At 42.2% G+C, this 15822-nt stretch overlaps 1 protein-coding gene across 2 annotated transcripts in view; it reads left to right on the top strand.

Annotated features, from left to right (window-relative positions):
* The window catches only part of RPTOR (regulatory associated protein of MTOR complex 1), a 345465-nt gene that overhangs the window by 15330 nt on the left and 314313 nt on the right, over positions 1–15822 (top strand). The gene's annotated exons all lie outside the window — the stretch shown is intronic.

The following is a 15822-nucleotide window of genomic DNA, read 5'->3' as shown; positions in this document are numbered from 1 at the left end:
TTTTTCAGAGGTCACGTGGCTAGTGAGCCGCAGAGCCTGGACTTGGACCCTGGCCATCTGGCCCTGGCACCTGTGCCCCCATTGTGCCAAGTTATCCGCCTCTCTGAGAGCGTGAGCGTTAATGGTCGAACCTGGGAGACCATGATCTGCTGGCTTCTCAGGAGCACCTGCTCACTCGCTGTTTACTGACCCCTGAGCCAGAGCCTCTGCTGTACCAGCTCCTCTGTGGGAATGAGAAAGGAGTGGATCTGGTCCAGAACCCTGAGGAGCACTGTGAAATCCGTACACCTGCAGACCAGCTTAGTGGATCAGATAGCATCTTGAAACATCTAACTAGTGGCTCAAGGCTGTGTTAATACCAGTGAGAAGTAGTGGTGTGGCCAATGGCTGGTGAGGGATTCCAGGAGAGGGGTCTGGCTGAGGAAGGCTTCTGGAGGAGGGAGGGAGGACCTGAGCTGGGCACAGAGACAGGAAGGATTGCACTGGCTGGAATGGAGAGGAAAAGACCTTCTAGGGTGGGGTATACACGGCCTCCAGTTTAGGTGAGAGGACACAGTGGGACACAGTGCTGGTGGGCGGGGAGTGGAATCACAGTGTGACCCTTTGGGTGCCCAGTAGAAAGGCTTGGCCCTTCTCCTTCAGTTATGGATGTGTGGGGAGATGATGACAGCAGCATCCTACCAAGGTTAACTGGGCGTTCTCTAGGTGGACACAGGTGGGCAGAACACCTAAGCATCTGAAGCTTTTCAGTGAGCAAGAGTTGGTCCAGTTAGGACCAGCTTCTGCTCTGAGGGCACGGATTCCCGGGAGGTTTGGTGGTGAGGACTAGTGCTCAGGTGAGATACTGCAGAAGCGTGGGCCTCAGGGGGGCTCACATACCTGGTGTTAAATGTAGGTGGGTGTCAGGGAAGCTCTGGAAGCAAGAAAGCATTTGAAGGACAGAGTAGGATTTTGGCAAGTGGAGTTGAGAGGATAGCTTGGAGTTGGGAGGGAAGGGTTTGCCCAGAGTGAGAGGAAGCCTCAGGTTCCAGAGGCAGGAGGTGGTCTGCTCCACATCTTTTAAAGGCCTGAATGGTAGCGTGAGGAAATGACATTTATTTGGAAAGCAACAAGATCTTTGAAGGTTTTTGAGTAGGGGTGGGGGTGTAAAGTGGAGTAGTAACATTCTGAGAGACATAAGGAGAGAATCATGGGATTTGGTGAATAATTGGGAGAAAGAAAAACTGTGTGGTGGTTTTTTGTGGCAGAGGGGAAATGGACTTTCTCTTTTTTTGTCCATAGTTTTAGAATTTTATTAAAATTGAGAAGATAGAGTTCCTGTATACTTTGTACCCAGTTTCCCCTGTTGTTAACATCTTGCATTAGGATTGTACACTTGTCATAACTAATGAATCAATATTGATACATTATTATCAACCAAAGTCTATCCATACTTTATTTGGATTTCCTAAGTATTTACCTATTATCTTTTTCCTGCTCCAGGATCCCATCCAGGATGCCACATTACATTTAGTTGTCATGTATCCTCAGGCTCCTCTTGGCTTGTGACAGTCTCTCAGACTTTCTTAGTTTTGGATGACCTTGATATTTTTTTTTTTTTTTTTGCAGTATGCGGGCCTCTCACTGTTGTGGCCTCTCCCGTTGCGGAGCACAGGCTCCGGACGCGCAGGCTCAGCGGCCATGGTTCACGGACCCAGCCGCTCCGCGGCATGTGGGCTCTTCCCGGACCGGGGCACGAACCTGTGTCCCCTGCATCGGCAGGCGGACTCTCAACCACTGCGCCACCAGGGAAGCCCAACCTTGATAATTTTGAGCAGTACTGGTCAGGGATTTTATAGACTGTCCCTCTGTTGAAATTTGTTTAATGTTTTTTTCTTATGATAAAGCTGGGATTATAGGTTTTGGGGAGGAATATCACAGAGGGAAAGTGCCCTTCGTATCACATCACATCAAAGGTCCATGCTCTCAACACAACTTAATCACTGTTGATGTGACTTTGATTACCTGGCTGAGGTCCTGTTTGTCAGATGTCTCCACTTGATATCCCCTCGCCCCATCTTGTTCTCTTTGGAAGGAATTTACTGTGCCCAGCCCACACTTAAGGAGAGGAGGGTTGTGCTCCATCTCCCTAAGGTCAGAGTATCTGCATATATTAATTGGAATTTTTCTGTATGGGAGATTTATCTATTCTTCTGCATTTATTAATCTGTTCAATCATTTACTTATATCACTATGGACTCATGGATATTTATTTTGTCCTTTGGGTTATAATCCACTACTACTTTACTTTGTTGCTCCATCTTTGGCCAGTGGGAGCGCTTTCAGTTGGCTCCTGTGCTACTTTGACAAAGCCCCACTATTGTGGACTTTTTTTTAAAAGCAGCTATTTACTTTCTGGAGCACAGGATGCTCTGGGATCATCTTGTACATTTCCTGCCTCAGTTCTAAAATCAGGTGTTTCTCCAAGGACCTCTGGTTCCTGTTATTGGAGAATGGTGTTAGAGACCAAGATCTGGGTGCTGGGTGTGCTCATTGCTACTGGGGTGTCACTACTTTTAGGTCCTCTCAGGTGACAGAACAAGGAGATATATGTGCATATACTGACCCCTTTGTATATATACACATCTGTAAACATTTCTATATGTAACCATCTCTATCTGTATTAAGCAAAACATGCATTTGTAGTGATGTCTTCAGGTCTAATCTGTTTTGTTTTTTCTGTCTTTTGTTGTTGTTGTAAATCTGGAACCAAGAGGTTAGTAACATAAGGTGAAGTCAGAGATAGGTGTGCTTCTGGAGAAAAGCAAATGAGTATGTGTGTACCAGGGAGTGTCTGTGACGTAGCACAGACTTCATAAATATTTGTTGCATGACGGAGCCAGGGCCCTTGATGACTTTTGTGAGTGATGTCTTGGTTGAATAGAAAATTCTGTGGAAGCTGAATTTCTGGGAACAGAAATTTCATCAGGGGGTTGAGGGGAGAGTGAGGCAGTGGTCACAGAGCAGGGGTTTGGGAGGAGAGAAGTGGCTGGCATTGGGGGCAATAGCAAACAAATGTTTGCCAGGCAGAGGAACCATCAGAGGGGGAGATGGAATGTGGTGGAAAGAGGCCCAGGGAGGGGAGGCAGTGTGGGCAGAAGCTATAATGTTCCTACTTTATTGCTTTACAGTTTGTGAACATTTTTTCACATGGATTTAGTCTACTTAATCCTGACAACACCCCTAGCAGGCACCTGTTGTTACCTGAGTGAACTGAGGCCACTTAGAGGGGGCATCCAACCCCATGGAATTCATGGGCTGCTGAGGAGCCGAGCCAGGAGTCCAGGCCTCTTAGTCTGACGACTGAGGAGCCGGGCTGCCACCTTGTTTCTCACCCCATTTGCAGAGCAGCTTTGGGCGAGATTTCTCATTGGCTCAAAGTCCCTCCTTATGAAGACTCAGAAAATCTTTTTTTTTTTTTAATTTTTATTCATTTATTTGTTTATTTATTGGCGGCGTTGGGTCTTCATTGCTGCGCCTGGGCTTCCTCTAGTTGCAGCGAGTGGGGGCTACTCTTCGTTGCGGTGTGCAGGCTTCAGTAGTTGTGGCACACGGGCTCAGTAGTTGTGGCTCGCGGGCTCTAGAGCACAGGCTCAGTAGTTGTGGCGCCCGGGCTTAGTTGCTCCGCGGCATGTGGGATCTTCCCGGACCAGGGCTTGAACCCATGTCCCCTGGGTTGGCAGGCGGGTTCTTGACCACTGCACCGCCAGGGAAGTCCCAAGACTCAGAAACTCATGATGGACTTTTTCTAAAAATTGAACGGGCAGCTGAGGTTTTATCTAAGAGAATGGACTTTGGTGTCAGAATGACCTTGGTCCAAGCTGGTTTCTTTTCTGTCTGTTCTTGGTCTAGATCTTAGTGTTTTGATTTGTAAAGTGGGTCTAAGACTACCTACCTCGTGGTGGTGTTGCAAAGATTAAATGTGATCATGTTTATGAAGCAGGAGGACTGTGTGATGCATAGCTGAGCCCAGTGTTTCGAGGGGCAGCCTGTGTGGCTGTGTGTGCTCATGTGCTCATGTGCTCCTTACTGCACAGCTGCTAAGGAGCCCTGTCCCCTCCTGTGTGGTGGTGCAGATGTTGCACGTGGTTGACTATTTGGAAGAAAAAGAACAGATTTGCCCCTGTCGAGACAGTGAGCTGTGCCTGCAGCTTTCATCAGTTGATAAGGGGCACAAGTTCAGCTGACCACCATCCTAAGAGGAGCTCCAAACTGGGCAGGCTTAGCTTTCTTTTTTAAAAACCCTTTGCACCCACCGTGGCCCCTCTCCGGAGTAAGATGGGAGCTCTCCTAAGATCCATGCTCTACCTGAGTGTGTTTATGTGAGGTTCTGGTAAATGTTATAGTTTATCAAAAACTAGACTTTATGGCACACTTCCCATAAATCAGCGTTTGTGAACACTACAGAAAATGAATTGATTCTTGCAGGCCATCATGGCAAGTATTAGGGCTTCAGTAATAGCTCACACATTTTTTCCTGACATCAAATTCATTTCATTCAGAATGAGTATTCTTGTAAAAACAGTTCTGAATCTACCAAATCAGACTGGGAAGGTGAGGTCATTACTGTTCCCTTCTTTCTAGTAAGGTGCTCTGAAGATGAAATGCTTTATTTCCGTATTATGTGGTCTGTGAGGGAAACTGCTGGGTTTAACAGGCACTACTGTGGGAAATTCTCTGAACAGGTGCTTGCTGCAAAGCCCTTCTTTGTTGCTGGTACTGTCCCTGACTCCTACTCTGTTGCCTTCCCGTGGGTGGGCTCACTGGCCTAGCGCTCTCCTGGGTTCCGGGAAAAATGAGCCAAGTCGGAGGTACTTCAGCTCTCCCGGGGCCTCTCTGGGAGTAGCGGTGTGGGGGCTGACCCAGAAGTTGGGGGCCTGGCTTTGACCGCTGGGCTTTGGAACTGTCCCTGGGCCGCATTTCCTGTAACCTACATTTGGTTCTTTGTCTCCAGATGCTGATTCACTCCTAAGTTCAGTGACTCCCTGTTCTCACATAGCCTCAGAGCTTGTTACTGAGTTCTAGAGCTTGAGTTCCCTATATGGGTTCTGGTTTGCTTCATATTCTTCTGAGTTTTGGTTTTGGGCACCTGATGGGCTCTCAACTTCCTGGATTTGCCTGGGTCCTGCAACTCAGTATATGGAGTGGTACCCCTGAGCTGTGTTGGGCTCCACGTGCTGTCTCCCCCTCAGATGCCCTCCAGGACCCCAGGTGCCAGAAGTATGCCTGAAGTGGGCTTGGAGATTGACTCATTCCCTTGGCTACCACCCCTGCCCCCATCCCTAACATTCACCTGGTCCTACTGCGGGGGTGGGTGTTGACCATGAGCCCTTAGCTCTGCACTTGCTTATTGCAAGCTGTACCAGGACATGCTTGTTTATGGATCATTTACTAGTGCCATATCAATGTCTTATGTTACTGTGTTTAACTTTGAGACAGTGGATCCTAATTTATGATCTGTTTTGTTGCCTTATTAAAATTAATGATAGTTTTCACTTAAATAAATATATTTTCACTTAAATGCATATATTTGAGAAATAGTTGCCAGATTGTCCCTGACAGTATTCTTTTCTCTGAGAAGAATTTCATGCTAAGTAGATTATGGTTGATTCTATAGATTATTTTTTTCTTCATTTTAAATGGCATAACTATATGGAATTGTCTTTATAGAATTGTGAGCCTGTTTTAAATTTAGGAATAATAAATCCAAGGAAATGTAGAAAACTGGCATTTTAAGATTATCGCAGTTTTCTACAAGAATATTCATTACAGCATTCATTCATTCATTCATTTAGTCTGTATTTATTGAGTGCCTGCAAATCACCTAATATCCATCAATAGAGAACTGATTAATTAACTTTTGGTGCATCATATACTAGACTTCCATGCAGCTACTAAATACAGAAGTAAATCTGTGTGTGCTGTTCTGGGAAAGTTTCTAAGATATATTATTAAATTAAAAAACAAACCACACATTAAAAAGAAAAAAACTAAGGCACAAAGCAGACTGTTTGGTATGATCCTATTTGTGTTTTTAAAAAGCTATATATACATATAAAAATAAGTGCTTATCTATGTAAAAAATATATGGAAAGTTACACACTTAGGGACAGGGATAGGAGGTAGGCATCAGTAGAATTATATTTATAAAAATTTATATTTTCCTGTATTATTATATCCTTTTGCATGGTTATTTTAATGTTAGTTAAAAACATGATTACCCTTATGATATGTCCTCTGTGGGCCTATTAGCGATAGCTTTATTTTTTGAGGTGGTGGTTCTAAGGTTTGCTGTATTACATCTTTAACTTATCACATTGTACCTCAAATAACAGTACACCTCTTCACATGTGAGGTAAGAACCTGACAGCCTGGTGCTTCGTCCCCCATCCTTTTGCTGTTCGAGTCATACATTTTACTTCTGCATGCTATAAACCCCAGACTACGTTGTTACTATTTTTTAAAAAAGTCAATTATCTTTTAAAGAAATTTGAAAAATAAGAACATCCTTTATATTTACCGCATAGTTCAGTTCCCAGCCTTCATTGCTCTGTGTAGCTCTGAGTTTGAATCTGGAATTATTTTTCTCCTGTCTGGAGAGTGTTATTACTTGGGTTCCCTGGCGATACATTTTCTCAGCTTTCGTTTGTGTGGGAGTGTCTTTATTTCATCATCATTTTTTTTCTCCAAAATATTATTTATTTTATTTTTTGCTGTATTGGGTCTTTGTTGCTGCACGCGGGCTTTCTCTAGTTGCGGCGAGCGGGGGCTGTTCTTTGTTGCGGTGCACGGGCTTCTCATTGCGGTGGCTTCTCTCGTTGCAGAGCACGGGCTCTAGGTGCGTGGGCTTCAGTAGTTGTGGCACATGGGCTCGGTAGTTGTGGCTCACAGGCTCTAGAGTTCAGGCTCAGTAGTTGTGGCGCACGGGCTTAGTTGCTCCATGGCATGTGGGATCTTCCCAGACCAGGGCTCGAACCCGTGTCGCCTGCATTGGCAGGCAGATTCTTAACTACTGTGCTACCAAGGAAGCCCTCATCATCATTTTTGAAGGATGTTTTCACTGGATGTAGAGTTCTAGGTTGACTTTTTTTCTTCAGCACTTTGAAGATGCCCTGTTGTGGTCAGGCCTGCATTGCTCCTGATGAGAAGTGTGCTCTAGTCTTGTTTTTGTTCCCCAGTATGTAATGTGTCTTTTTTTTCCTCCTGCTACTTTTAAGATTTTTCTCTTTATCGTTGGAATTTAGCAGTTTGATTATGATGTGCATTGGTGTCTTTTTCTTTGTGAGTAGCCTGCTTGTGGTCTACTGAGATTCTTGGATCTGTAGGATTATGGTTTTCAGCAAATTTTTGGAAAATGTGCTGTCATATATTTTTAATTTTTCTATTTTTCTCACTCTGCTCCCTTTCAGTCTTCCAGAGCTCCAATTACATTAATCTTAGATGTTTCATATTGTTCCATGAGGCTCTCTCCCCACTCCTACCTTTTTCCCCCCTCTGTGTTTTAATTTGGATCATTTCTATTGCAGTATCTTCAAGTTCTCTCATTTCTATTGCAGTGTCTTCAAGTTCTCTCAGTCTGTTCTTTTGCAGTGTCAAATATGTTGTTAAGCCCACCCAGTGTAGTTTTTCTTTTCTTTTTCTTTTTTTTTTGGCCACACCGCACGGCCTGCGGGATCTTAGTTCCCTGACCAGGGATCGAACTTGCATTGGAAGCAGGGAGTCCTAACTACTGGACCACCAGAGAATTCCCACCGCCCAATGTAGTTTTCATTTTGATATTATGTTTTTATTTTCTAGAAATTCTACTTGGGTCTTCTTTATAGTTTATTTTTCTCTCTTTGTGTTCATGTTTCCCTTTAAATCCTTGAACAAATTTGTAATGCCTTTTTAAAGCTCTTGTCTGTTATTTCCATCATCACTGTCATTTCTGGGTCTGTTTCTCTGGATTGATTTTCTTTTGCTTGTGGATCACACTTTCCTGCTTTTACTTATATCTAGTAATTTTTGATTGGATGCCAGACACACTGACTGTTATGTTGTTGAGAATCTGGTGTTATTGTCTTCATTTAAACAGTGTTGAGTTTTGTTCTGGAAGGAATTTAGTGTACTTGTATCAGCTTCATTCTTTCAAGGGTTTTCTAGCTTTGCTAAAGCAGGTCTAGATCAGGGGTTGGCAAACTATGACCCACTGCTTGGTTTTGTAAGTAAAGTCTTTTGGAACGCAGCATCGTCTTTTATGTATTGTCGGTGTTGCTTTTGTGCTACGCTGGCAAAGTTGAGTAGTTCGACAGAGACTGTATAACCCAGATATTTACCATCTGGCTCTTTATGGAAAAAAGTGGATGACCCCTTCTAGAGAAGCCTTTGCTCTGAGTCTAGTCTAGCCCTATGTCTAAGGTGGGACCACCTTTCTGGGTAAATATTCTGAGTGGTCAGTGGGGTCTCTTCATTCTGACTTGTTGGAACTTGGATGGTTCCCACCCTTGCTCAGTAGTTCTTTGCTTGGCCTCCTGGAGTCTCGCCAACTACATGCTCAGCCAGGGACACAAGGGACCCCATGTAGATTTCTGGCACACCCTTTCTGTGCTTTCCTCTTTGGTCCTTGGGCCCACCAATTCCAGCTGCTGTAGCCTCTGTGAACTCTGATCTCTGTTTTCTCAGCTCAGTGATCCTAGCTTTCTCTGCTCAGGGCCCTGTCTCTCTGTGCAGAAAGCTCAGTGATCATGGGGCTCACTTCATTTGCTTTCTTTGTTTGAGCAATCATGTTCCGATACTGCATGTAGTTTAATGTCTGCAAAAGTGTTTTATATGTTTTGTTTAGCTTTCTAGTTGTGCACGGTGCGAGGACTAGTCTGATACTGTTACTCCATCTTTCCTGGAAGGGGAGGTCTCCCTAAGTAGGATTTGGAAGAGCCAGGGAGGACAGGAGGTTTTGGAGAGATTAATGATGCATGACTAGATCACCTTTTATTCAGTAGAGTAGTTGATAGCTGATTCTTTACAATTAATAGTTATGTGTTGTAGTTGTTCTTTTACTGAACCTTATTTTTTGCCAGTGGAATTTTACTTTCTAACTTCAACGTGGCATTAAAATTTAAGATTACATTGTATCAAGTTGATAGTACAGATTAACTGTTGGGAAGAGTTGCACTTGCAGTGATCCCAAGACAGGTAATTTACAAGTCGGGATTTAGAGTCCTCCTTTCTTTGATAACATCCTTGGCATTTCATTTGGGCTTTACAAAGCCAGGTGGGTCAGAGTTTGAAACTGAAATAACTGTTAAACATGGAAGAGGATTTAAGAATAAAATCCTTTCCTGTTTTGGTGTTACAGATCTAAATTGGGCGCTTTGTCATGCAGTCTTAGAGTACTAGATTTGACCTACTACCTTAAGGGTTTAGTTAATTGTACAGAAATCCTCTTTGGTGTTAATAATCATTAGAGCCCTAGAAGGAATTGTCAAATTGCTCTTTTCGTTTAACTGTGGGGTTAAGTGGGTCTAGTCTTATTTGATTTGATTTACTTTCTTTTTAAAAAAATTATGAGGTAAAAAAATGCATAAAACATCTACTTACAGTTTAACTCATATTTATAAAAAGAACACCTAGGTACCCCCTACCCAGGTCCGGAAATAGACCCTTTCAGCACCCTGGAAGCACCCTTGATGTGTCCTACCCTCATCACAATTACTTCCTCCCTCCAAGAGGCAGATATTTTTCTTACTTTTTTGGCTGATACTTATTTCTTCACTTTTTTTAGTGGTTTTCCTGCCTATGCATGCATATCTAGAAAACTGCTTATTTTGCCACTGGGAAGTTTATATGATTGATACACTGCATGTATGTTTCTTTGCATTGCTTTTCTCAGTATTACATTTGTAAGATTCACCCAGGTTGTTGAATATGTGTGTAATTAATTCATTTTTACTTCTGTATAGTATCTCATTACAGGTATATGTCACAATTTACTTATACATCCTACTCCTGAATGATGTTGAAATGAGCATTCTTATGTATTCTGGTACACATAGCAGGCATAGGGCACAGGTACAGGATAATTATATATTCTTTTTTTTTTTTAAAGCCTGTTCTGGTCTTTTGCCCATGTTTTAGTTGAGTTGTCTTTTTCTTACTGATTTTAGGAGCTTTTATATATTTTGGATATTTACTGTAAGTGTCTTTCCACTTTGAAGCTTGTCCTTCTGCTTTCTTTGTGAGGGGTCTTTTGACATCTCAGTTTTAATGTCATCAGATTTGTTATTGTTTCTCTTTCATCTTCGTGCTCTTTTACATCTTTGTTAAGAACTTCTTCCCTACTCTTTTCCCTGGTAGCATGAAGGTGATCCCCAGTCCTATCTGGAAAGCTCCCTCCCGGTTTGGGTCTTTTATGCACTTTGTGTGTGTGGTCTATGGAAGGGGTCCAATTTTCTTTTTTTCTTTTCCCCATGTAGGTATCTAGTTGTCTTAGTGGATTTTGCTAGAAAGCTCATCCTTCCCTCAGCTGCAGGGCTCTGTCTTTTGTCCAGAGGCCATGTCAGTGTGGGTCTCTCGGGAACTTCCTGCTCTTTGCACATGGTCACCGTTGCACCACTCCTCTGTCTTAATTACGAGCTGTATGGAAATCGACTGAGAGGAGTCCTCACAGTTGTTTTCTTTGAGAAACATCTGGCTTTTCTTGTTCTTCTGCTCTTCATGTGAGTTTAAGAATTAGCTTGCAGGTTCAAAGAAAGAAAGTTTGTTGGGTGTGTGATTGGGATTGCATTGAGCCTGTATTTCAATTTGGGGAGATTTAACATCTTTACAAAATTGAGTGTTCCAGTCCATAAACACAGCATGTCTTCATTTATTTAGGTAGGTCTGAGAATTTCCCTAAGTAAAGCTATATACTTCCCCTGTAGAGGTGTTGCCATTCTTTTTTTTTTTTTTTTTCTGTTTCTTTTTTTGGCCTCACCTTGTGGCTTGTGGGATCTTAGTTCCCCAATCAGGGATCAAACCTGTGCCCTTAGCAATGAAAGCGCAGTCTTAACCACTGGACCGCCGGGGAATACCCTGTTGCCTGTCTTTTATTCAGGTTCTTTTAGGTGCTTGATATTATCTCGATGCTTTCCTAAATAGCATCTTTTAAAAATCTATTTTTTTTTTGCTCGTGTACTAGAAAGTAATTTATTTTTATATGTAGTGCTCACAGCATCTTCGATTTCATCAGGAGCCCTGGCAGCCCATGTGCACAGCTTCCTGCCTCTGCCCCTGTGCTGCGTGTGTAAAGCTGCTGGGGATGAGATGGGTGTGTGTGGGGGGTGTGGACACAGAGAAGCCATGCCTTGGCTTCTTACTGGTTTAATATTATTCTAATCACAGGGCCGCTTGACAGCTTTTGTTTCAGGTGCTGTCATCCCACAGATCAGAAGGCACCAGCCTTCCCCATTTTCCTTACCTGGTGCATCTCCAGGGAGTTGGTGCTGTGAGACGTCAGCCCCACTCAGGCACCTTCCTGCATGGCTCTGGGGACAGGTTCAGGCTTCGTGGTTACTCAAGCCAAGGAGAGTGATCCCTCAACACTTGAATGATCTGTTCCATGAATGCTTGCTAGGACCTGCCAGTGAAGCCGTGCAATCCTAAACCTTCCTTTGTAAAAAGAGTTTTTAAAATATGATTTAGGCTTTTGAAATGGTATATTTTCCCCCAAATTTTATTTATTTATTTTCCTTCCAGTTTTATTGATATATAACTGGCATACAGCATTGTATAAGGTTAAGTTGTACAGCAGGATGATTTGACTTACATGTATCATGAAATGATTATCACGGTAAGTTTAGTAAACATCCATCATCTCATATGGATAAAAAAATTAAAGAAATAGAAAAGAATTTTTTCCTTGTGATGAGAGCTATTAAGGTTTGTTCTCTTAACAACTTTCCTGTGTAACATACAGCTGTGTTAATTATATTCATTATGTTGTACATTACATCCCTAGCACTTATTTATCTTATAACTGGAAGTTTGTACCTTTCAGTATTTTTTTTTTAAAGTCAGTTTTAGTAATTTGTATTTTTAGAGCATTTTGTCCATTTCTTCTGGGTTTCAAATTTAGGAGCATAAAGTCGTTCATCATGTTCTCCTGTGATCTTTTTTTTTTTTTTTTTTCTGTACGCGGGCCTCTCACTGTTGTGTCCTCTCCCGCTGCAGAGCACAGGCTCCGGACGTGCAGGCCCAGCGGCCATGGCTCACGGGCCCAGCTGCTCCGCGGCATGTGGGATCTTCCCAGACCGGGGCACGAACCCGTGTCCCCTGCATCGGCAGGCGGACTCTCAACCACTGCGCCACCAGGGAAGCCCCTCCTGTGATCTTTTTAAAGTCTGTAGAACTGTAGTAATGTTCCCTTTCTATTCCTGACATTGAGTATTTGTGTGTCCACTCTTTTTTCTCAGTTCTGGCCAGAGGATTGTCTATTTTTTAGTCTTTCAAATAACCAGCTCTTGGCTTTGTTGATACTCTATACCATTAATATTTTATTAATTTATTTAAAAATCTTATTTCCTTTTTCTACTTTCCTTGGATTCATTTTATTGCCTTTTCCCCTATTCTTGAGGGGGAAATTCCTGAGATGGGTACTTAGCTTATCAATTTCCAGTCATTTGTCTTTTCTAATATAGGCATTTTAGAAATATTAAAATTATAAACTATAATATGTAAATTAAATACTTGGCTGCATTCAACAAGTTTTGATGTGTAGTATTTTTGTTATTCAGTTCAAAGTTTATAAATTTCATTTTGACTTCATTATGAGTTATTTAAAAGTGCTTTGTAATTTTAAAAAATAGAGGAATTTTCCTAGGATTGTTTTTTGATTTCTTGCTTAATTACGGTTTGATCAGAGAACATGTATGTGATTTCCGCAAGTAGTAACAGATGCACTGGGCATCCTTAGGGGAGCCATTTACATGATTGTCTTATGTGAGTGGCACGCCCTATTGTTGTGGATCATGTGACTTGCACAACTCTGTGCATATACTCCAAATTTCAGTCTTTTGAAATTTGTTGAGCTTTGCCTTTTGGGCCCATATAGGGTCAATTTTGGTAAATGTTCCCCGTGTGCTTGACCATAATGTGTATCTGTAATAGCTGGGTGCCATATATGAGCGTTAAATCAGATATTTTATTTGTCATGTACAGATGATTTATGTCTTTACTGATTTTTTTGATTTCTATCAATAACCGAGAGAAGTATATTAAAACCTCTCACCATGATTGTAAATATGTCAAATCCTCCTTATAGTTATGTTTGTGCTTTGTTTATATTCTGAGGCGATATTATTATGTCATACAAATTTAAAACTGTGTATCTTCCTGGTGAATGGGAGTCTGAATTGCTATGAAATCATTCTCTTTATCCCTAATAATGCTTTTTTGCTTTAAAGTATGTTTCCTTAATATAGTTACACCAGTTTTTTCTCGCTTAGTATTTGCACTGTTTATTTTTCTATCCTTTTATATACGTCAGCCTTTCTTTTCAACCTTATGTTTTTCCTATGTCTCTTGTAAACAGCTTGTAGTTAGAGTTAAAAAAAAAGTCTAGTCTGATGATTTTTGTCTTTTAATTGGAGCATTTAGTCTATTTACATTTATTTGGGCTTAAATCTGCCATCTTATTTTGTGTTTTCTATTTGTCCTGCCTGTATTCTTCTTCTTTCCCCCCATGCCTTTTTATGGATTGAAAATATTTATTATTTAATTTCTTCTCCTTTGCTGTTTTTGAAGTAACATACTATTTTTCTCTTGTTGTAATAGTTCCCTAGCAATGACAGTAGGAATACTCAAAAAAAGCATAAAGTTAATCAGGACCTTTATTTTTTTTCCTGGACAACATAAGACTGGAAAAATCCACCTAACCTTTTATTTCTTAATTGTTAGTATTGTGTATGTTATTTCTGTTTCTTTTTTTTTTTTAGCACAATTATTCTTGCTTTATACTGCCAACATTCTTTTAGATTAATGCACATTTATGACTTTTTGCTCTCATTCCTTTTGGATCTCAGACCTTCCATATGGGATTGCTTTATTTATTTATTTATTTGGTTGTGCCAGGTCTTCATTGCGGCAGGCGGGCTCCTTAGTTGCGGCTTGCCTGCTCCTTAGTTGCGGCAGGCGGGCTCCTTAGTTGTGGCTCGCCGGTTCCTTAGTTGTGGCATGCGAACTCTTAGTTGCGGCACACATGTGGGATCTAGTTCTCTGACCAGGGATTGAACTCGGGCCCCCTGCATTGGAAATGCGGAGTCTTAGCCACTGCGCCACCAGGGAAGTCCCATGGAATCACTTTTATTTTGACTGAAAAATTTTAGAATTTCCCCTCATGAGGGTCTCCTGATGTCACATTCTCTTTGTTAATCTGAAGATGTCTTTATTAAATCCTGATTCTTAAAGGACACTTTTACCAGGTGTGGAATCCTGGACTGGCACTCTCTCTCAGCACCTGAAGAAGTCATTCCACCACCTCCTGCTTCTGTTGTGGCTTAGAAGCTCCCAGGCAGTTGCTGGAGTTCTTCCCACACACTATTTGTGAAACTCTAACTAGATTTATGTTCACTCTCTTTTCCATATTTCTCTTCCATATCTTCTTCCTTTTTGTCCTTTTGAGCTGCATTGTGGACAGTTTCTTCTTTTTTATCACGTTCACGCAGTCTCTCTTTAGCTATGTAAGCTGCCATTTGTCATTCACTGAATTTTTCACATTCTGCATTCTGCTTAATTCTTTCAATCCACTGAGTTTTTGTTTTTTTTCGGTCCGCGGGCCTCTCACTGTTGTGGCCTCTCCCGTTGCGGAGCACAGGCTCCAGACGCGCAGGCTCAGCAGCCGTGGCTCACGGGCCCAGCCGCTCTGCGGCATGTGGGATCTTCCCGGACCGGGGCACGAACCCGTGTCCCCTGCATCGGCAGACGGACTCTCGACCACTGTGCCACCAGGGAAGCCCCTCCACTGAGTTTTTAATATTGTTTTTTGTGTTTTTAATTTTTTAGAACTTTATTTGGTATATTAGTAGGTCACTTAAAAATTTTTCCCATTCCCTGCAACTATTTTCATTTTGCCTTTTAGTTCATTTGACTCTAAGCATAGCATTTTTCCCTGTCTAGTATTCCAATTTGAAGATCTTTGGGTCTTCTGTTTGCTGCTTATGTTGATCATTGCCCCATTCTGTGTTTATCTGTGTGCTTTGTTATTTTTTGTTGTGTACTGCTTTGCTTCGGGAAGTTATCTGTGGGCATTGGGCAGGCCCAGGGTGAAGGCAGTTTCCTCCAGGGTGGGTTGTTTCTTTTGCCCGGCAGTTGGTCCTAATCTGGGACTGCTTTTTGTGGTCTTGGCCTGAGGTTCCCTGGGCCATCTAGAACTGAGAACCCAGCTTGCAAAGTGCATGAAGGACGCAGAAGACCGCATGTTGTATGATTCAATGAAAAATGTCCAGACTAGGCTGGGGTCAGGGGTGGGGGGTGAAGAATGACTTCAGATGGGCACGACAGTTTCTTTTTGGAGTGATGGAAATGTTCTAAAATGAGATGGTGGTGATGGTGGCAGAACTCTAAATATTCTAAACCCCTCATTTGTACAAAAAACAGGCGAATTTTATGATATATAACATATTACTCATAAAGCTGTTTTGAAAATGCATGAAGGTCCCATGTGGCTGTTAAGTCCTCAGGGCCATGTTTTGTTCCTCTTACTCCTCTTCTGCTCTTGTCACTGCCATGCTCCCCAGGGTGGTGGTTGTGGGCAGAGGCGAGGTGGTGCCC

This window comes from Phocoena sinus, chromosome 20 (genome assembly GCF_008692025.1).
Source record: "Phocoena sinus isolate mPhoSin1 chromosome 20, mPhoSin1.pri, whole genome shotgun sequence".
NCBI lineage: Eukaryota > Metazoa > Chordata > Mammalia > Artiodactyla > Phocoenidae > Phocoena > Phocoena sinus.
The sequence above is the reverse complement of the archived record's forward strand: the minus strand, read 5'-3'. Positions and strand labels throughout refer to the sequence as shown.